The sequence below is a fragment of the Pelodiscus sinensis genome, chromosome 22 (assembly GCF_049634645.1).
Source record: "Pelodiscus sinensis isolate JC-2024 chromosome 22, ASM4963464v1, whole genome shotgun sequence".
In the NCBI taxonomy this organism is placed as follows: Eukaryota; Metazoa; Chordata; order Testudines; family Trionychidae; genus Pelodiscus; species Pelodiscus sinensis.
This window is the reverse complement of record NC_134732.1, coordinates 6956914-6979917: the sequence shown is the minus strand read 5'-3', so window position 1 is coordinate 6979917 and position 23004 is coordinate 6956914. Positions and strand designations below refer to the sequence as shown.

At 50.5% G+C, this 23004-nt stretch overlaps 1 protein-coding gene across 4 annotated transcripts in view; it reads left to right on the top strand.

Moving 5' to 3' along the window:
• ASTN2 (astrotactin 2) overlaps positions 1 to 23004 on the top strand; it is a 730659-nt gene that overhangs the window by 45889 nt on the left and 661766 nt on the right. The window contains exon 1 of one of the 4 annotated variants that reach the window (XM_075905851.1): positions 19125 to 19417. The exons of the other annotated variants lie outside the window; for them this stretch is intronic. The gene's annotated coding sequence lies outside the window, so the exon portion shown is untranslated. Of the gene's footprint in view, positions 1 to 19124; positions 19418 to 23004 lie in introns of those variants that run through there. 4 annotated transcript variants of the gene reach the window in all.

The following is a 23004-nucleotide window of genomic DNA, read 5'->3' as shown; positions in this document are numbered from 1 at the left end:
AGTCCCTGTTAAACCTTTCTGATTCAGGGAGGATTCTGTTTCCTTTCACTTAGCTGATGTTATTCCTTGACATGACTTTGCCCTTTACCTGTTGAATATTTATTTTCTTTAATCTCTTACGAGACACCTTTGTCATCAATTCTCTGAAAATCCCCCTACATTATAGCCACTGAGTCTCTCTCAACTTTTTCAAATAACTCTTAACGGGTTAAAGGCATAATTTCCCCCTCTTATTGAAACTGCAGGCTTGGCTTGATCAGATTTTACTTACTCAAGTTCTGCACCAGTCTGACCCTTAATTAGACTCTGCATCAGTTTTCACTCTACTGCAACTGGGCTCTTGGGTTGGTAATTCCCTAGATCTCCCTCTGCTACATTTCTGTGTATAGATTTCTCTCTCTCTTTGCTTTAAAAAAACCACAACATTGTTGTATTGACTTTATGGCTTTTGGGAAAAGCAGCTGCTGTTTCTGGCAAGCATGCTGCAGATCTCCTTCCTATTTCAAGTCACATGTGGAAGGGGAGATAGCCCAGGCCAATAATGAGGGGGCAAGATTTGACAGTGATGGAAATCTTGAATAGTTTTTCAGATGTGCATGGTGATTGGGGAGGGGAGTGTCTGGTGCAGTTAATGCCCAAGTGATCTGAACTCCCCACTCCCATGTCATCATGGGCAGTGGGTATAAGGCAGGGGATGGCATTTCCTTTCCAAACTGCAGGCGTGGCCTCCAGCATGCCTGCTGCTTTAGTGTATCCCAGGCTGCTCCTGGGGCAGTGCATCCACCCCTTGCTCTGGGGAGGCTGGGACCATGTGGCACCTTCTTGCACAGGGGGTGGGGGAGGGAGGCCTGCTCCTTCAGTGGGGAAGGCGTGGCTCCCACAGGGGTCTGGGTCTTGGTCAGAAGGGGTGAGACGGGGGACCTGCCTAGGTTCACCCACCACCCATGGGTGTAATGAAGATCCCATTTATCTCCTTGATAGGGCTGCACCCGCCAAACATGGATCACTACAAACCTTTCCCCAAAAGCTGAATTTGGTGGCCACTGGGGTGACTTTGGGTAATTTACAAAATTACAGAGTAGGCTGGAGAAAAACCTAGGGCTGGAACACGCAATGTAAGTCTTGTAACTTCTGAACATTGAGGGACAGCTCTCCAAGCACGTTAGGGAGCCTTGTGCACCGAGATCCCCAAAGGGACTTTCCCGAAATTCTTGAGATGCCTCGGAAAATCTCCTACCACGTATCTTGTCTTTTCCCATATGTATTATAGTCTCAGGCTGGAACAGACCTGAACTGATCTAGTCTACCTATCTGAATCATGTAGGCCGTAGGATTTCCCCAAAATTGTTCCTGTTTGAGCATTTCTCAATCTGGATTTAAAAATTGTCCTAAATGGAGAATCCATCCCAGCCCTTGGTAATGGTTCCAGTGATTGGCTCCCCTCACTGTTTTCCTGTCTGAATTTGTCTAGCTTCAGCTTCCAGCCATGAGATCTTATCCTGTTGACTGCTAGGCAGAAGAGCAGTTGTGGCTTTATATGCTTGGGTAGGATTTTCTTGAGTCCTGAACCTCTTTTGTACCACTGCCATTATTGGTATCTCTAAGGTGTACTAGCCCTGATACCTTACCTTTGCTGCCCTTTTTGGCAGATTTTTGACTTCCCCGCTTCTTTCCCAGAAAGGGTACTTGACATTGCCGAGTTTTGTTCAAACTAAACACACACTTGGAGCCTACTTCCTTGGCTGAATTTCACTCGCTCCCTCTGAAAGCAGTGGTGGGTAGGAGGTGCGTTCTTGGGACTGGTTTCCGTGGAACAGCCTTGATGGAAATCTCATGAATACCTTTGGAATGAGCAGAACCTCCTTGGTTTGGAACAGAACCGAAGACTGATCAGAAGCTTTGGGAACATGTCACGCTAGCAGATGAAGGGATGACAAGAGCCTTTGTCTGGGAGCTGAAGTAAGACAAAGTCAAGCTAGGCGTAAGGCACAAATCAGTGGGTTGCGTTTTGTTGCCTTGGTGCTGGGGGAGGGACTGATCAGAATGGTCTCTTCTGCCCTTTGAATCAATGAGAACAAACCCCTTTTCTGGGAGCTGCAGCTGCAGGGAATTTATCGTTTTTTGATTCCATAATTGCCAGAAGGCTACATCTATTGCTACTCCATGAGTTCATGCCCATTTACATGGAGTGCAGTGGTTCTGAAGGATCCTTTCTTAGTAGGTGTAAGAATCAAAGGGTATGTCAAGATTACATGTCTCTGCCGATAGAAGCATGTAAAATAGGCTACAAGACATAGTCAGTGAAGTGGGGATTTAAATATCCCCGGCTTCATTACAATAAAAATGGCCGCCGCACTGTGCCAGCTCAGCTGATTGTTGGCACAGCGCGTGAGTCAAGATGCGGATCGGTCGACAAGGGAAGCCTTTGTCAACCGCTCCGTTATGCCTCATGAAACAGGGTTCACAGGAGCGGTTGACAAAGGCTTCCCTTGTCGACAAAGACTTCCCTTGTCTTGACTTGCTCTCTGTGCCGACGATCAGCTGAGCCGGCACAGCGTGGCGGCCATTTTTATTTTAATGAAGCCGGGGATATTTAAATCCCCACTTCATTGACTATGTTGGGTAGCCTATTTTACAAGCCTCTGTTGGCAGAGCCATGTAGACTAAACATTCCCAAGGTGCCCAACCCCTTCCTTTCAGTGCGGCGATGCACCAAGGTCCTGCAGTCAGTTAGAGACTGTCATGTGGGGCTAGAGGAAGCCAACTTTTTGCCCAGTTGTCAGGCCACCCTCTCTTGGGACAGCTTGTTGGCCATGATACAGTGGCACAGACTAAGGATGTTAAATATTGAATATAAATTAAATTCAATAAATTAAACATACATTAAATTCAAACATAAATTAAATTTGTTAATTTACTAGTCGAGTAGTCGATGGAATTTCCATCGGCTACTCGATAGGCACTTCCGCATTCCTCCTTTGAAATGTACAAGAACCTCTTCTGGGGCTCTTGTACATTTCCAAGGAGGAATGTGGAACTCCAAGTGCAGCCCGGGGCCAGTGGGAAAACCTGTTGACTCCAGGCTGCAGGTGGGCGTGCTAGCTTTGGAATGTACAAGAGTTCCCAGAGGGGGCTCTCGTGCATTTGAAAGTGGAAGTGCACTTATGGAGCCCGGGGTCAGCACCCATGTTGCGCTGCTGATTTGCAATGCCACGCAGAGCCTGGAGTCAGCTGGGGACTCCCCAGCTGATCCTGAGCACCACGTGGCATTTCAGCAGACCCCATGAGCATCTGGGAACTCCCCAGCTGATCCCCGGGTTCTGTGGAAATGCAGTGCAGAGCCTGGGATCAATTGGAGTCCCCAGCTGACCCCGGGCTCCACACAGCGCTGCCCCTTTGAACACTGCCTTGGTGTTTCAAAGTGGCAGTGCGGCACAGCTGATCCTTGTCTCATCTGTGCGGCACTGCCACTTTGAAGTACCCTCTATTCTCTCACCCCCTTCGCTGCCTCTATCTGATAGAGGCAACAAGGGGGGTGGGCGGGAATTGACTAGTTGACTAGTTCCCTGACTATCCGTAAGCATTTGCTTATCAGATAGTTAGCTAATTGACTCATTCTTAACATCCTTAGCACAGACATCAGGGTGCACAGCCAGTGCCCCAAGAAGTGGAGAGGTCAGTGTAGCACCAGCCTGCATATATCTAGTAATGGAGCAAGTGCCTCTGGGAATGGGAATGAGAATTTATTCCCAGTGTCTGGCTTGGCAGAGATCACACTCCTGGGATAGAAGCTCTGAAGGGTGGAGGAATAAAACAATCAAGTTTCTATTCTCTGAAGGGAGCTGGAAAGTAAAAATGTCTGATTCTGTTTCAAAACAAAACAGCCAAACCTGCACAACGGCTGTTTCATTTGCAGCTGCCCAGGCTGTAGATCAGTGAGACAGTACAAGGAAAGTGGTAGCTACAGAGCAGAGCTGTAAAAGAAATGCAAGATCAGATCCTTTCCATCTGGGGAACAGGGCTGGGTCAGAAGGATGTCCCCTTCCCTCCAACAGGCTCCAGGCTGGACTGTCAGGGGAGGAGGCTGCAGGCTGCTCTGGAAGTGTTACTACTTGTTCCTTGGCAATGTGTCGTAAGGCAGGGAGGCGTCATGCTCTCCATGTTGTGGATGAGGGATACTAAGGCACAGAGGGTATGTCTACACTACAGCGTTATTTCGATATATCTTATTTCAAAATAGTTAATTCGAAATAACTTATTTCAAAATAACCCATCTGCTCATAAAATGCATTTCGAAATAGCGTTTGCTGTTTCAAAATAGCGCATCCATACTGAGTGGACTCTGAATTGCATTTAAAGATGTTAGGAACCAGTTCCAGCAGGGCACCAGGTCAGGACTTACTGTGTGGGGCTGCTGCCTGAGGCTCACTGAAGTCTGCTTAAAGGGCCCCTCCGGACAGCCGGTTCTCAGGTTTCCCTGCTTGCTTGTCTACCTTGATGAGGGACAGCAAAGCATTTTTGTCTCTGTGTGCTCTGGTTGCCCTCACTCAGGACTTTATAGCACTCTGCAGCGTGGAGCCAGAGCTGTCCCTGGTGCTCTGGTGCTTCCCTTGGATGCGTTGCTGCGAGCCTGGCTGCAATTTCTGCAGGCTGCCATCTGGGAGGTCCATCGGGGGGCTATCAGGATCCAAGAGGCCCTGCAGGAGAGCTTCCACCCTGAGGAGCACTTACAGTCTCCCTGGTCTGCCCCACTGGGGGCTTGTGCCTCATTCGTCCCTCACGTCCCCTTCCTGGTGTAAATAAAATACACATTTTCATAAGTACAAACTCTCTTTATTTAACAAAACCGGGGAAGGAGGGGAATGAAACTCTGGTGAGACTGGGGAAAGGAGGCGGGAGAAGGGAGAGAGAGGGTGGGAGAGGGGAGGGGAAGGGGGAAACCTGGGAGGAGGGAGCTGGAAGGGGGAAGCAAGGAAGAAGGGAAGCTCGGGACTCACAGTTGGGGGTCTCGCCGGCCCAACTGTCTCCAACACCATGGGTGTGGGGACCTCAGCGTCCCTGCGGGGATGGAGAGGGTGTAGAGGAGTTGGAGGGAGAAGCGGGAGGAGAAGGAGTGGGAGGAAGAGCGGTAGCTGGGGAGGCAGCAGGCGCTGGAGTGGCAGGAGGCAGCAAGCTCTGCACCAGGGTCTACAAGTGCTGGCAAATGGCACGGCCCTGGGCAAGCTGCTCCCACTGGAGCTGCAGGTCTTCTTGCACTCGGTGCTGGAGGGTGCATTGCAGGGCTCGCGGTGCCCCCAGGTACCCTCCACTGCACGGGTGGCCTATGGAGCCCTCGGGTGTGGGAGCATGTCCCGGGCGGGGTGGTGCGCCCTACATGAGCTGCTGATGCCCAGCCCCCCTCTGCAAGGAGAAGACAACCATTCCCTGCACCATCAGAGCCGATGTGCTTGCACACAGGCCATGTCCTCTGTCCCAGGGAGTGGGAGCTGACTCGAGACCACACCCATGCCCCTGTGGTGTATATAGTGTGTGTGTGTGGGGGGGAGATGTCCCCTGCCTCTGTGTAGAGCGGCCTTGTGGAGGGGGGGCGTCCTGCTGTGTCCCACCTCAGAGTCAGGAGAACGACATGCCTCCTCACACACGCGTGTGGCTAACAGGATAAGGCCTCTGTGTCGCAGCCATCTGGGGCCACATGCACAGGGGTGGCACTGCACATGCTTGCACATGCACAGGTTGCTGCGTGATCTGTGGACAGCAAGGCCCACACACGCAGTCCCTGGTTTCCGCCCCCCTCCCCCACCCACATAAGGGGACAGTGATGGCACTCACCTGTTGTTGCCTCCCTGGCCTGAGATGACACCGGCGACAGGTCTGCTGGGGCAGCTCGGGGGTCCTGGCTCATTGGGGTGGTGATGATGGTCTCCTCTGGCTCCTGGCAGGTGTGTGGGTCTGCCCCTGATTGGGAGCTACCCCCTGTGGTCCTGGCATAGGCCTGCCGCAGCTCTTTGATTTTCATGTGCACCTGCTCCTGGGTGTGCATGTGGCCAGGCTGTCGGCCATCCTCCTGTAGACGGCCGCGTTCCTGCATCTAGTGCGGAGATCATGGACATTGGAGGCCTCCCCCCAAACCTCAATCAGGTCCATGATCTCCGCACTAGACCAGGAAGGCGCCCGCCTTCTCTGGCCCCTGGCAGGCTCCTGGGAGCTGGGGGATTGCTCCTGGGGAGCAGTGAAGGGCTGGCAGCCAGTGGCTTGCTGGCCCATGTTGTGGGGCCACTGGGTCAGGGGCAGTGACTGCTGGCTCTGGGCTGGCAGGCTTGGAGCTGGCGCAGGCACTGTGGCCAGAGTCTACCCCTTTCAGGACTCCGGGGTGGGGGGAGGGAGAGGAGTGTTCTTGGTTGAGGCCAGAGAGCCACCAGGGCACCCTGGGAAGGGCTGGAGGCCCCCTATTTCGAAATAAGGGTCTGCACAGCGCTTATTTCGATTTAGCTATTTCGAATTTGGCGTTACTCCTCATGGAATAATGGCTGTTATTCTGAAATAACTTTGCTGTGTAGACATACCCAGAGAGAGGATGAGACGTGTCCAAGAGCACGGCATGTGTCAGTGGGAGAGCTAGGAAAAGAAGCAAAGCTTCATGCTACACTCAGCCCACTGGACTTGCAACTACTCCTTCTTAACGGCTGAAGTTGGTGCCATCTGGGGCTCATTCCTCTCCAGCGAGCCCTGCACTGGGCGCTCCACTGGGGAGTGAGTGGTGCTTGGACTGTGCCCTTGCCAAGAGCTCGTTTCGTCGCTGCCTCGCCCTGGTACCCAGCCAAGGGGCTCCGCATGGCTCATACACTGCTCCAGAGGTGGGCGACCTGCGGCCCCAGGGCCACTAGCAGCCCATCGCGGTTCTATGAGTAGCCCCTCAGACATGGTGTTTCCTGTTGCCCATGTGCAAGGTTGCCAGATTCCTCTGGTTTCCCTCCAGATAATTTTTCCCTACCCGTATGGACCCGCAGGTAAAGCCAGGGCACGTGAAGCGAGGTACGTGCTGATTGCACACGACATGGCCTGCTAGAGCCGTGTGCTCCCTTGGCAGCCAGTCACAGCGCTGCTCGGTTCAGTGGGCCCACCCCGCAAATTCCGGGTTCCAAGCGCCGTTAGTAAACCAACCCTGTCCCAGGAGGCCACCTTGGTTACGATAATCTAGCAGCCCAATGAGCTGTGGGGGGCGGCTCCTGCGGCCCACACACTGCCCGAGGTTGCCCATCACTGCTCTGCACTGACCCGGTGCCCCTCGTTGGAAGGCGATTACTTAAACCTTCCGATCCCCTGCAAGGCAGCGGGGAAGACCTCTCCCCCTCGTTACTGAGGAGAAAACCAGAGCTCTGCATTCTGGCTTGCCGTGTTCTGCTGTGAATTAACAGCAGAGCTGGAAATGGAGCCCAGGGATCTCTCTTCCCAGTTCCCACCTTAACCACTAGGCAGCAGTAGTCAGTCAGCAAGCAGTGCCAGTGGGTCACGCTGCCTCCATGCAGTCCTTGGGGCCAGCAAGCCCAACTGTGGCCTTGCGGGGCAGTTACCCCTCTGCCTCAGCAGGAGAGTTTTGCAGGACTTACTCTGTGTTTCAGCTCCCCAGCAAACGCCCTGGGTCTCTTCCAGTCTTCCCCTGGCCTGGCAGGTAACAAACAGCTCCTGGAGGAGCCTTCCTCTGCAATATCATTCCCCATCCCTGGACACTTGCAGCAGTCGCCGAGTCTGCTGTCTCCAGAGAGGCCGACTCTACACCAGCCTGTTAGCTCAGGGTCAGGTGCACAGGAAAAGGGAGAGAAAGTCCCACACAAACCAGACTGTGTGAACTAATAAAGGAGAGAGATTTGATTGAAACTGAGCGGAGATAACAGGAAGCAGTTCAGAATAAAACTGTTTCTATCATCTGAAATGTAACATATGAGAAGACTGACCCAGTGTTGCCCAAGTCCCTCAGAGCAGTGGGCTGGGGGTGCAGGAGTCAGGGCAGGGCCTGGGGATATGGGGGAGGCAGGAGGATGGGGATGTGAGGTGGTGTGAGGGTTGGGGATCTGGGTGGGGGAGTCCCATCTGTTTTGGCTTTCTCTTACACCCCCAAGCCTTCCCCCAGCCAGCAGGGGCTTTTTCTCTTCTTCCTCCCAGGCCCCTCCTGGCTGTCAGAGGCCTTTTCTATCCCTCCAGCTCTCCTGGCTGGCAGGGGCATTGCCTCTGCCCCTCTGGTGCTGCGGCCAAAGGCCAGGGGTGAAAGGTTTGGCGCAGGGGGCTACTTACCCATCTGGTGGGGGGCAAGATGGTGAGCCCCAGACCTGCTGGCCTCTCCCTTGGTGGTGTGACTCTCAGTGGACACTGCAGGATGGATCTCCCTTGCAGGCTGGCTATCCCCCCAACCCCATTGGCCATTATTATTTCATGTCCCTTCTGTCTGTGCCCCTCTCTTTCCATGCTATGGACAAGAGTCCCATTCCTGGCACTTCCCGTCTTCTTGGCACATCTAGATCCCAACCTTGCTTAAAGTTAGGACAAGAGGAAGCTGTTTGTCAGATTTTCTGGTCCTAGCTCTTACCATTCTGGAGGAGTTCTGGAGCAAACAGACTCCCAGATGGATGGACAGACATATGCACGTGTCTAAAATATATAGACAGATTATAATCCTGGTCTTGGGCAATTTCTCACTGACAGTCAATTCTCAGCAACCTCAACCTCACGTGGTTACAAAAGGATCCATGTTTCTCATCTTCCAAGAGCGCGAGCCCCTTTTGTCCCCGAAGTGCTGGATAACCAAGGATTCCCCTTCCCTTGTCTAACCCAGAAACCCTGGGGATTGCATTCTTTGAAAAGTTCCTCTCTCCTGCTGCTCGTTCTCTGGGGTACGGGTGCAGAGCCTCTTCTCAGCCTCCGGGCCATTCCCTTTTTCAGTTGGCTTGATCACTGTGTTTACTTCAGATGCAAATACTGTTTGCTCACACTGAAGCTGTGCTGTATTCTCATCCGCCTGTGAGCTTGACCCATGCCGACAAGTAAATGCTCTTCTCTTTGGCTAAGGCGGGCTTCTTTATTAACTGCCTCCAATGCACATTTCTAGCATACATGTGCAGCTCGTGATGCAAAACCCAGACATACATTATGCAACGATGTTCATTTTCAAATGCCGTCTCACAAGACCCCATTTGACTAAATATTCCTACAAGTCGTGTATTTGGCTCTGCAACTTTACTATTTGGCATAAAGGGCTTTTAGAGTCACACATGCCCACCACTATAGATATGGGGTTAGAAAAGTTTGGATCAGGGTTGTGATGTGAGACATAGCAGGCCCAAAGCCCGTCTGGTAGGGTTCTAGCAGAGCTAAAAGCCAGCTTGACGTGAGTTGCTTGCTATAAAGTGAGTGACAGTAAGTCACATGGCTGAGCACAGAGGCAAGTGAGCACTGCAGCACAGAGGTATTTGATATCTTAGGAGAAGTTTAGGGGATAATTGTAACTGAAACACATGATTAACCACAGAAATACCATGGTAACTAATTGGCAGAAAAGCTGATGAGACTGAGGTGAATAGGTAAGTGACAGAGTATCTCCACACCCCAAAGATATAGGGGTGTGGAAGCTTTAATAAGGGCAAAGGGCTGAAATCCTCCTAAATATGTGTAAGATACAGGGGTAGGGGTGGGAGTGGCAGCTTCAGCACAACACCTTCTAAAAGAAACCCCCCGGGCCAATGTGTTGTGGCACATACTAGGATGGCAGGCTTGGTGGTAGCGGTGGGAGAGCTGAGAACAGTGACAAAGAGGGTGATGACTGACAGGTTGGGTTTCCCCGCAAGGATTGCTGTGAGTAATGCAAGGATGTTCTGTATGCGTTCTCTCTCCTTCGCTGTATTACAGCGCGTGGGTGATGCTGTTTAGTTTATTAAATAACCCCGCTCCTAGGAGTAAAGGGGTGTGATTGTTTCTTGGTGGTATTGTGTCCTTCTATTCCTCGTTCTGAGCGCAGCCTCCTGGCTGGAGTTGATCTCGGGGCTGACACCTCTCGTTTGATGCAAGCAACGGTCCTTCTGATAGCTAAAGCTACAGCTCGTCTCTCCTGGCACTGCCCATCCTTCATGGGTGTGAAGCCTGGGGTGACTCAAGCGTTTAAGGCAGGGGTGGGGACCTAGGGATGTAAGCGACTAGTTGACCATCTGATAAGCAAAAGCTTATTGGATAGTCTACTAGTCCCTCGATTAGTCGCTCCCCCACCCCCCACTGCCTTTAGCAGAGGCAGCAAGGGGGAAGCAGGAGCCAATGCTGGGGGGAGCCATCGTAAAAGCTCCCAGCACCATCTCCATGGGGTGCAGGGAGATAGCGGGGACCAGCTGTCCCAGCTCATGCCAAGTCCACCCTGCTGCCCTTCAGCCTTTTAAATGGATTAAGAGCCAGCTCACTCTTAATCCATTTAAAAGGCAGAGCTTGAAGCAGAGTTAGCTCCCGGGCAGGGCGCTAACCCCGCTGCAGCTTCCCCGCTTATCGACTAATCGATGGAAAAATCAACTAGTCGGTTAGTTGATTAAATTAAATTTAACATCCTTAGGGAACCTCAGGTCCAGGGGCCGCATCCTGTCCCCGGCTTGCCTGGATCTGGCCCTCAAGGCTCAGCATTGGGAAGCCCCTGCTCCAGCCCCTGCCATCCACCGCAAGGCTCTGCTGGGCAAGGAGAATGGGGGGAGTCTCTCTCTCCTGAGTAAGGGGCTTCTCACTTGTGTGGTCCCTGCCTGATTTTTCTGTGGGTCGGTGGCCCCTGACCCACCTCTGGTTTAAGGGGTTGTCTATGTCTGCGAAGGGCTCCTTGTTGGATCAGGCTGGACAGGCTGGTGGGGTGAAACAGCTGGGCTCCTCCCAAGCAGTCTCCTGGTTAGCTGTCAGGGAATCGGGCCACAGAGTGCATGTCTGCGTAAGCCGATTGTGCTGAATAACTTTGTTACAAAGGCTGCGAGCTGACGTATGCCTGTGGATTGGCTGTGAAATCGGCAGCCTGCGGCGGGGATTGTGCTGCTTGAGTTCTTGTAGATTCTGTAAGTGAGGCTTCCCAGCACAAGGGATAGACTTTCCTGCCTCCTCCCCTGCTCCAAATGTCCCCTGCACTTTTAGGTGGCTGTACTGATGCTGGCGAACGAGGGCCAGCTGTAAGCTCTGTGCTGCCTGTCTCAGCCAAGCTAGGGGCATCCTGCTAACTCTCCCTTGCATGAAGGAACACAGCTCCCGTGAGCAATGAGCATTCTGCCCAATTGAGAGCTGGCCTTGCTTGCCCAGCACTGCGTATGGTTGGGAACCCACTTAGTGCAGAGAACTTTTAGTGTTTCTCTCTCTGCTGCGCCCTGTTGGATCTTCTATGGTGAAAATACTCAGTCATTGCTGCTGAGTCACTCCAGGCTGTGCATGTGTAATGAAATATACATACAATAAAATATTTTATATTTATAGGGGGCCTTCTCATGTAGGATCCCCTTGAAAGCTTTGCAAGCAAAAGAATCTCAGCAGACCCGAAATGCAGCACTTCTAGGTGGCATGCACAACAGTGAGTTTATAGAGAGGGGACCCTGGAATCCTTGTATGGAAAGTGCCTGGGGATCTTTCCTGTCTGGGCGTGTGGGTTCTTTTAAGGTCTTACTTGTAAGCACCATGCCCAGAAATCTGCATGGAACTCTTTCCAGAAAAGGTGGATTTACTCAACCCAGCTGATTTCTTGGGAGTTTCCTACCAGTTGCTTAGACAGCTAAGCCAGCCTCTTCTCCCCTCCTTCTACAGAGTGTGGAATGCCAGGGCTGCTGCAGGAGAGCAGATGCTGTAAAAGTCACTTTCATGCAGCGTTTCCTCCATAAATTATAAAATAATTTGCACACTCCGTCTCTCGGCTCTGAACATGCTGGTGGCTCAGTTTTGTGATTAGTGGCTGAACGTAGCTTGTGGCAAAGCAAATCACTCAAAGTTCTGGCACAGTGCTTTTTCCTTAAAATAAATTAAACTCCCTCACCCACTCAGGAGCCCAGATCTTCCTGGGTTTTGTTTCCAGCTGTATAAATTGGGTGCAAACAGCTAGGTCTGCTCCAAGCTTCGCTAATGCTGCTCTGGGCCAGGCTAATGCTCAGGTGGGTTTAGGTTGTGCATGTTTGTGTATAATTAATGGAAGGCAGCTCTCTTTATTCTGTTCCATAGCTCTCCCATCAGGATGTACTTAATAGCAGGTTTTTGTAGGAAGTTAGTTAAGAACTAATGTGAGGAAGTTAGTTAAACAGAAATTAAAAGGCACAGTGCCAACAGTAAAATCCCTGCAAGCTGCACAGAAACTTTTTAAAGGCACTATAATAGAGGCACAATTTAAATGAATGCCCTGAATTAAAAAACTTACTAAGGGAAAGAAAAGTGCCACTGTTGCTAAACAACAAAGTAAAAGAAGCAGTCAGACACAAAAATGCATGGTTGTTAAAAGTGAAAGTTAAATCCTAGTGAGGAAAATAGAAAGGAGCATAAAGTCTCAGAAATGAAGTACAAAATATTATTAGGAAGGCCAAAAAAGAATTTGAAAAACAGCTGGCCAAACCCACAAAAATAATAGCAGTTTTTAAAAATTAAATCAGAAGCAGGAAGCTTGCCACACAACAAGTGGGGTCACTGGATGATCAAGTTGCTAAAGGAGCACTCAAGGATGATAAGGCCATTGCAGAGAAACTAAATAAATTTTTTGCATCTGTCTTCACAGCTGAGGATGTGAGGGAGATTCCCAAACCCGAGCCCTTCTTTTAGGTGACAAATCTGAAGAACCATTCCAGATTGAGGTGTCATTAAAGGAGGTTTTGGAACAAATTGATAAACTAAACAGCAATAAGTCACCAGTACCAGATGGCATTCACTCAGGAGCTCTGAAGGAACTCAGATGTGAAATTGCAGAATTACTAACTGCAGTTTGTAAACTATCCTTTAAATCAGCTTCTGTAGCAAAAGACTGGAAAATAGCTAACGTGATGCCAGTTTTTAAAAAGGGCTCCAAAGGTGATCCTAGCAATCACAGGCCACCGAGTCTAATTTCAGTACTAGGCACATTGGTTGTAACTACAGGCAGTCCCCGAGTTACGCGGATCCAACTTATGTCGGATCCGCAGTTACGAACGGGGCCTGCGTGCTCCTTGGCTTTGCTCTGCTTTGCTTCCCGTCTCCCTGGTCTGCAAACCAAGGAGACGGGGAGCAAAGCAGAGCAAAGCCGCGGAGCCCGAGGGCAGCAGGACAGCCACGGCGCGTCTGGGCTGTCCCGCTACCCCCGTGCTCCGCGGCTTTGCTCCGGATGCCTGTGGAACAGCAGCTGGGGCGCTGCCGGTTGGTCCCGTAGCGCCGCTCTGGGCTCTACTGGACCAACCCGGCAGCACCCCAGCTGCTCTGCCCCAGGCGTCCCCAAGTCAGCCGCTGCTGAAACTGACCAGTGGCTGACTACAGAAAGCCCCTGCCCCAGGCTTCCTGGAATCAGCCGCTGATCAGTTTCAGCAGCAGCTGACTTGGGGATGCCTGGGGTTCTTAAATTGAATCTGTATGTAAGTCAGAACTGGCATTCAGATTCAGCCGCTGTTGAAACTGATCCGTTTCAGCAGCGGCTGAATCTGGACGCCAGTTCTGACTTACATACAGATTCAACTTAAGAACAAACCTACAGTCCCTATCTTGTACGTAACCCGGAGACTGCCTGTATAATAAAGAACAGAATTGTCAGACACATAGAAGAATATAATTTATTGGAGAAGAGTCAACATGGTTTTTGTCAAGGGAAATCATGACTCTCCAATCTACCTGAATCCTTTGACGGGGTCAACAAGTGTGTGGGCAAGGAGGAGTCAGTGAATATCGAGTACTTAGATTTCCAGAAAGCCTTTGACAAGGTCCCTCACCAAAAGCTTTTAAGCAAAGTAAGCTGTCATGGGAAAAGAGGAAGGTCCTCTCATGGACTGGTAACTGGTTAAAAGAAAGGAAATAAGGGGTAGGAATAAATGGTCAGTTTTCAGGATGGAGAATGGTATGTAGTGGTGTCCGCAGGCTCTGTATGGGACCAATCATATTCAACATATTCATAAATTATCTGGAGAAAAGGGGTAATCAGTGAGGTGGCACAATTTGCAGATGATACAAAATTATTGAAAATAAGTCCACAGCTGACTATGAAGAGATGCAAAAGGATCTCACAAAACTGCATGAGTGGGCAACAAAAAGGCAGATGAAATTCAATGCCGATAAATGCAAAACAATGCATGCTGGAAAACATAATCCCAACAATAGTCACATCACATTAGGGTGATAAACTGTATAAAAAGATGGGGTCTAAATTAGCTGTTACAACTCAAAAGAGAGATCTTGGAATCATTGTGGAAAATTCTCTAAAAGCATCCACTCAATGTGCAGCAGCAGTCAAAAAAGCAAAGAGAATATTGGGAATTATTAAGAAAGGGATAGATAATAAGAGAGAAAGTATTTTATTGCCTCTACATAAATCCATGATACACCCGCATCATGAATACTTGTGTGCCTATGTGGTCACCTCATCTCAACAAAGATGTATTGGAGTTGGAAAAGGTTCAGAAAAGGGCAACAAAAATTATTAGGGGTTTGGAACAGCTGCCATGTGAGGAGAAATTAATAAGACTGGAGCTTTTCAGCTTGGAAAAAAGACAACTAAGGCAGGCTATGATACAGGTTTATAGAATCATCACTGGTGTTGAGAAAGTAAGGAAAAGCCATGTACTCCTTTCCATAACACAAGAACTAGGGGGTCATGAAATGCTTTAAACCTAACAAAGAGAAGTATCTCTTCACCCAGTGCACAATCAATCTATGGAACTCCCTGCCAGAGGATGTTGTGAAGACCAAGACTATAACAGGGTTCAAAAAAGAATGAGATAAACTCATGGAGGATAGGCCCATCAATGGCTTGTAGAGGCTAGGGACACCAATCCCCTCCCACCCTGGCTATTTGTTGGGACTGGGAATGGGTGACAGGAAATGGATCACTTGATGAGTGCCTGTTCCGTTCATTCTGTCTGGGACACCTGGCATTGACTGCTGTCAGAAACAGGGTACTGGGCTAAATGGACCTTTGGCCTGACCCAATATGGCTGTTCTTATGTTTGTAGTCTGTTAATTTTGGCCATGCAGTGGAGGTAACTGAAGGGAGATACATGAACCTGCCCCTGTGGTTCTGTCCTGCCCATGGATAGATCTGTGATCTGATGAAGGTGGCTGCAGACGCCTGTTGGGGCAGCAGGGCGCAGAGTGAGCGGGAGCACGGGCTGAAGTTCAGTTGGCTGGTTATGAATCAGGACGTGGGCAGTCAGCCGAGGCTTGGACAAAGAGCATGGTCAGAGGCTGAGCCAGGAACCTCTCAGGAGAGGGGCTGGAGCAGGCATGGGCAGCACAGGAGCAAGGGTGGGAACAAGGCAGGAGCAAGGAGACATCAGAGCTGCAGACGTGCATTGAGCAGCCAGAAGGCAGTTGTTGCTGTTGGGCTTAGGAGCAGGCTTGCTGATTGCTTCGGCTAGTCCTTCTGGTAACCCGGCTGTGCCCAGCAGCTGCTGGGATGATGGACCGGGAGGCCCGGCCGGTGCAGTGACAAGCCCTCATTCCTGACTCCAAGGGAGAAAGACCAGTCACAAAATGAACCTCCACCACACCTCCCACCCAAAAGCCCTCAAAGACACTTGCTGACTGTACGTGCCAGGCGAGTCTGTCTCTGGGGTTTCTTGTTCTTGCCTTTTGGAAATGCATGACCTTTCTCCCTCCCCAGCCACTCCCCAGCAGCTGCTGATCCTAGCTGTAAATTCCTCTTGAAGAGCAAACTCCAGTCCTGTAACTTGCCATCACCTGGGCTATATTTCCCCACCTCCCCTCACGCTCTGCCCTCTGGTGATTGTAGAGGGGAGAATGCTTTGATTGCTGACAGACTCGGTAGTTTTGGCACAATCGAATCATTTCCTTTTCAGCACGCAGAATCCCTTCAGATTGTAATCACTGGCCATTCTTTCCCTTGGAACTGTGTTCTGTTGACAGCTGCAAATTGATGCTTTTCTCCCTCCTGGCCTGGAACCTCCAGAGACCTCACTGGCAGGCATCCCCTTGCTGCCTCTCTGTCTGCTAGGCGGTCCCTGTTTGGGATCCTGAATGCATCTTACAAACGCAGTAAACAAGTGTGAAGTGCTGGCATTGATGAGCTACCAGGGATGCATAACTTGACCCTGAACTGACCTTGGGCAGGGTTTGGACCTCAGCTGGTTCAGGTAACTATTGGTGATGTCTTGGATTAATGGGCCACACTTTTAGACTCAATCCCCATCCCCTTCCAAAAGAAAGGGCTGTGTGACATGGATACCTGCAAAATAAGTGACCCCAACACTATAGAGATCCTTGCACAAGCAAGGCGAGGGCTTAGCCCAGCAGACTGTGGTCTACATGCCCTTTTTGTAAATGCTTGCTGTCAAATTCTGTAAGCCAGGAATATCCTCCCTCCCAACTGGTTTTCAAGAAACGTTGTTGCCCCTTCTGTCAAACTGTTCAATAGGGTTATGAATTTACCTAGGTGGCCTGTCTGCTTCCTGTGACTTCCTGCCCCTTCAGTCTCCACTGGTACTGAGGCGAGAGTTCAGGTTCAGGTTTCCATGTTGGATTTTGCAGCTGTTAAAGAAACCCTGGAAAGTCGGGCGGGGTTATGGCTTCTTTCTGATCTGCCAGCACGGGGGAGGAGTCTTTGAAAAGGGAGGTTGTATCCATCGTGGGAGCAGCTCTGGGAGATTCTCTCTTGGAATGAAACAGTAGAAAGTTGACCTCATCCTGCTGCTGTTTGGTCTTCAGAAGCATCAAAGATCTAGGTATGATTTGACCCAGGCAGGGATGGTGCAACGGCATCTGGAGTCAGATGGATTCCACCAGAGGTAAGGAGATGACACACTAAAATGCTGGGTCTGCACTCACATGAATCTTGTAACACTTTGGTATAGGTTGGACCTCCCCGGTCTGGCATCCCGGGACCTGAGTCATCTCAGACCGGGGAGTGTGGCAGGCCAGGGGAGGTCAATGCCCTGTCGCCAGCTCCTCACCCTGGGGCTCTTGAGGCTCGGGCTCTCTGCCCTGCTGCCACCTGCAGTTCCCAGGAGTTCCCCATCCAGGGCTACCTGGTCGCTGTCAGCCCCGCAACCTCTGGGCTAGCTGGACCACTGGTCTGACCCAGTATGGCCGTTCTTGTGTTCTTGGGCCTTTTACCTTGGACTCCTTCCTTCTGTTCTGCCTTGTCATTTCCTTTCCTTCGCGGACTCTCTCACTGCCTCCTTCACTCACACTGCATCTCTCCCTGCACGAACCTTCAGTCTCTTCCCTATAGACCTTGATCCCTTCCTCCTTTGGTGTCATTGCATTATCCCAGCCATCCGCCGTCCTTTCTTCTTCCCATTGCCCTGCACCTTTGGACACAGTTCTTCTCCTGCAGCCCCCTCTGCTGCCCTGGCCTGTAGCATGGGGCCACGCTCCCTGACTCCCCTCGTTGCTGCCTGTCAACCTGACTCCTGGCACCTAGGAATCACTTGATACCCTCTGCCAGCCCCTGTTCTTCCTGCCTTGCTGCAGTAGGGGAAGGACAGATGGAGGTCCAGCTTGCTCCCTTCCTCTTCTTCACAGTTGGCAGCTGGTCTTGTACCCCCTGGTACGTACGGGATCCCATTACACCCTATGTTCTTCAGCACTGCACTCACCAGTGGAGCTGCCTGGCATTTTTCATTCCATTTTTTTCCTGACAGAAAAATCCCTTTTTCATCAAAAGGGAAATGATCGATTTTGACACAGGCTTCTCCGGGCTCGTGTTGGAGGCCCACGTCAGGGATAAAACTCTGTGACAGCTGTTCATGGGGACAAAAAAGCATTTCCTGACTGGCCCTCTGTGGACAGGCTCACTTCTGAATGCTGGGCCAGGTAATCGTGCAGAGGCATGAGGCAGTCCAGTCCTCTCAAAGTGGATCACTACTCGCTGGGCTTCGCAGAACAGAGGTCAGGGATATACAGCAAGCATGAAGCCAGCCTCAGAAGTAACATTGTAAAGCTTTCAAAACGGAGCGTTTGAAGGATTTTACACCCCCGCCCCTCCCAAATTAACTGCTTGTCTGCATGTCTTTCTTGCAGCAGAACAAACCTCATAGCTGCAAACAGTTCAGATGCTCTCTCTCTGGGTTCCCATCCTGCGACTCCACCCCTGATAGAGATTTGCCTGCCTGAGGATAATCGGGAGATGCTCTTTCCCCACCAAACAATGTGTACCCCCCAAAATGGTTGGGAACACTCAAGCTTAGCCTCCTGCCTGCCTGAAGCCAGCTAACATAGCAGCCGCGCCAACACATCAGCGGAAAATTTACTGTGGAGAAAATGAGGGCAGCAAGGCACAATAATAAAACCGATTGCAGTTGAAACCCAGCCAAGAGCGGCTGTGGAAGGAGCCTGATGCCAGCTGTGGGGAAGAGGAAGGTTTGGAACGCCCCTGAGCTCATTGATCTAGGACAGGTCTGAGACAAGCAATTGAATGTGCGGCCAGCGGGGAGTCAGCGCTGGGGCATTTTCATTGGTCTGTTGGGCTGGGTGTCCTGCAAACCCAGACACAAATCATACCCCTAGGTATGTCTTGCCCACGTGCTCAGGGTTTAGCTGATCGCCATATTTGGGGTCGGGAAGGAATTTTCCTCCAGGGTAGATTGGCAGAGGCCCTGGAGGTTTTTCACCTTTCTCTGTAGCATGGGGTACAGATCACAGATGGAGGATTCTCTGCATCTTGGGGTCTTCAAAGTATTTGAAGGCTTCAATATCTGAGATATAGGTGAGAGGATTATTCTGGGAGGGGTGGGTGAGATTCTGTGGCCAGCATTGTGCAGGGGGTCAGACTAGATGATCATAATGGTCCCTTCTGACCTTAAAGTCTAGGAGTCTATGAGCTCACAGTCTGGGCATGTGTCTTCCAAGCCAGGGCCTGAGTGTTCCGAGCATGTGCTGATTCTTGGGGGGTGGGGGTGGGGATGGAAGCTCGCAACCCCCTCGCTCAGGAGTGGGAAGGAGGGGACCTTGTGTCCTTGGTCGGGCGGGCGGGACTCAGCCAGGCTGTCCTTCAGGAGGCTCTGTTGCTGGACAGTTCCCAGGGCTGCAGCTGCTAATTCTCTTGCTGCTGTGTAGCAGAGGTGGCCAAATGTATTGACCTCCTAGCCCCATACAATAATGTTCAAGAGCCCAGGCATGCCTGCCAAGGCTCAGGGCTTCTGCTCTGTGGTGGGATAAGAGTGGGGGTTTCGGGGATGAAGGCTTCACTAGGCAGAGCGGAGGAAGATCCCTGAGACCACAGGGCAGAAACCCAGAGCTCCACCTCAGTCTGGTAAGCAGCCAGTGGGGGGTATAGGAGGCTCTGTGAGCCATGCTTTAACTGCAGAAGAGGCCCACAAGCCACAATTTGGTCACCCCTATTATATGGGCCTGGCTCTAGTTGGTGGCTCATGGCCAGTTTCCTTTTATTTTTTGACTTGCTTCTCTCTCTGCCCACCCCCAGTCTGTTGTATCTCTGAGGTTTTTATCTAGACTCTTTCGGTAGTTATTCTGTTCCTTCTCCATTGTTTACGTTGTCTCCATCCCAGCTTCAAGGGAAAAGGAACCACTGGAAAGTCCTGTTGCAGTTTGTTCTAGGGCACAAGGTTTGTCTCTTTCCAGCTGTGCCCAGATCATGCATTTGCTCCAGCAAGTTTTGTTCAGCCCATACGCTTGCATGCTGCTGCTTTCCCGAACTCTGGGTGGGGCATTTTGCTTGCGAGCTTCTCTGCTGTCATCATGCGGTGAACACTGAAGCCTGGTGGTTTCTCTGGACTTTGCTCCTGATTCAGCAACATGCTTAAGTGTCTGAGCTTAGCCTCGATAGCGAGTTTTAGGACCATCCCTGCTCAGTAGCAGCTGTCAGCATGTGGTTAGCCGAGTCAGAGCCTGTGGGTTGTGTGGTGCTGGATTGTGGTGCCAGTGCGCAGACATGAATGTCTCAAGGTGGTGAGGAGTAGAAAATGCTGTTTGCTGGCTGAGAAGATGGCAGAGGGCGACACTCTGGCCTGAATTGTTACTTGGGGATTCTGATCCTCGCTGACTAACCTGTCCCCGCTCCCCTTCTCCATACGTGGTGGCAGAACTATGCCAGGGTCCTGGTAACCTTGTCACTGAGAATGTCTCTGCACCTTGCTCCCAGGCTTCCAAGCTTTCATTTCATCTCAGGGGTGAAGGCAAAGCAGGGCTTCTGGGTCACGTAAATTCCCTGAGGGAACATTTTCCATGGAACGTAAACAGGGTGTTTGTTATGCATTGGGTCCTTTCTCAGGCTGCTCGCCCCCTGACTGTGTAATTGTTAGTGATTATACAGCGTGTAATGACATATGTTCCCTGGGAGACTCTGGAAATACTGGGAAACTGCATCAATGGGCTGCCAAGTGTGCGTCTGCATAACATACTGCAGCTTTGCCTCCTTTTTGTTCAGTGTCGCAGTGCAAATGTTATGATTTCTTAAGGCTTAGATGCTTAATAGAAGCATCCAGGCTTGAAATGCAGCAGAAGGACCTGCACCAGGTGACAGCGTGACCTCCCACTTCATGCATGACATGCGGCTGAGATGAGCCGCGCACGGCAGCTTGATGCGGGGATGGATACGGAGTCCATGCCTCTTGCTCATTAACAAACGTCCTGAGTCCTTCGTGCGTATCCTGAATAGAGGACAGCCCCGACCAACCTTCTTCCCACCCCAAAGCCCAACCTCTAAGCAAATAGCCCTCGCTGCGGCTTAAAACTTGCGTCCGCACGTCGGCTTGAGTAGAAAAGCTCATATATTCTTGTTTCCCTAAATGAAGGATGCACTCAAGCAATTGAAAACAACTTCTGGGACAATCTCGTTCCATTATGTCTAATGGAATTGAGTATATGTGGCGCGCAGTGTGTGCTGATATCTTAGAGAAACAAAGCGGGATTTTCCCATTATTCAGAGAATGGATGAGACGTGAAATGAACTCCTTAGAGGCGTTTTCAGTTTGTCACAATAGAACAAAGTAAGTCACATTTGGAGGATTTGGGAACAAACTGTGTGTCCCCCCTCCCCTCAGTTTGTGTTTCTTCTCCCCTTTTTCCATTTCACTAATAAATGTGGCAGCAAAAGCCCAAAATAAAGGCAGATTTGCTCACACTTTTAAAGAGTTGCCGTTGCTGCTTGGAATACAGAAAAGCCTCTTTTGAGCATTGCGTTGTCTTTCTGCTGATTGCATTGGGGCTCTTTAGAGAGGAGCTGCTTCTGCCTCTGATCAGATGAAGGGCTGCTGCCGTGGGTGCTTCTTTCCTTTCATTCAGAAGTGTTTTGGCAGCTGTGCGGCTGAGCTGAGAAGAAAACTTCCCCCTTCTCTGTCTTTGGAAGGTTCCTCCCCAGGAAGCTGGAGTCACTCACCTGCTCTTGCAAATCTTTTTGATTTCAGTGGGGCTCTGTGGCTATGTCTACACTGCAATGCTATTTTGGGATAGTGGAGTATTCCGAAATGGCTATCCTGCATCTTCATAGCAAGCCTGCTATTTCGGGCTCGCTATTCCAGCGTCCCTGTACAACCTCATTCTATAAGGAGTAAGGGACGTTTCAGAATAATGCTGTATTTTGAAATTTGGCGCTGTGTAGACAGTGCCAAAGGATGAAATAAGCTATTTTGAAATAAGATACGCAATTTGCATAGCACAAATTGCATATCTTATTGTGAGTTATGATGCAGTGGAGACGTACCCAGTGTGTTTGTGTGAAGATGTTGATTTAACTTCCATATGCCTTGCTTCTCATCTCTTCCATTTAAAAATAGTGTATGATTTAGGTTCTCAGTATTGCCAGCACCAAATATTCAAAAATCACAAATTAAAAAGAACCCAAATTCTTTATTTAATTTGCTTTCTGGCTTCTGAACTTCTAGGTTGTATTCAGCTTACATTTTCAAGGTTTTCTCTGCACTTATGAGGGCTTGAAACTTCGTTTTAAATGAGAGCTGAGTGTCTCTGGATTTCAGGTGCAGAGTGTAACGAACAGGAACTATCACAAGACACACAGTAAAAGCAAAAGAATAGGCCCTATTGAATTTTCCAAGCAATGTAATGGATATATCTTAATTCCCCAGGCTCTTGATGAGACACATGTTTAATGATGTTTAATACCAGAGCGGCCCATCAGCCTGCTCTACCCTGTTGCCCTAGTGGCCCACTGCTCCCTGTCTCCATGGTGGTGGGAACTGGAGCTCCCTGGGATCGAAGCGCTCTGCTTCCTGCCCCCTGAGAAGCCACATGCAATGGGCCTGGCGAGGGTGGTGCAGCAGTGTGGAGTGGAGCAGACTGCTGGGCTCCAGCTCCCGCCGCCCACCCGGGGGGGCGGCCCCGGCTGCCACCACCATGTGCAATCCCCCATAATCTCCCCTGGTAACTTCCATCCAAAGGATGGTTGGGGTGGCCACCTTGGGGGACCCTAAAAGCACACGGCCTGGGGCAGCTGCCCCAATCCTTCCTATGAAAGGGACAGCTCTGACAATGCCCATCTTGGCTCCTGGTTTGACTGTCAGCTGGAGTGTTTCTCCATATTCCGTGCAAGAGGAGGTAAAGGGGGAAACTCGTCTGCTGCTTCTGCTGGGGAGCAGTTCCTGCCTCGCTCACGGAGATCTGCTGCACCTATGGTGCTGATTAAGGATTGTCTGCAAAGGCAACATCTCAGGCTTTATTTTTAAAGATTGTTTCCTGACTTAACAGATCAGTGCATTAAAATCCATAAATATTTAATCAGCTGCTGGCCCTCCAGAGAAGCTCCTGCAATTATGTCGGACTCCGCATGCGTTTTCTTCCCCTACCCTGAAATATTTGGATAATCTATTTACTAATGAACTCCATATTAATGTGTCCATTTTTCTCAGTTAGTGTCAGGTTGCA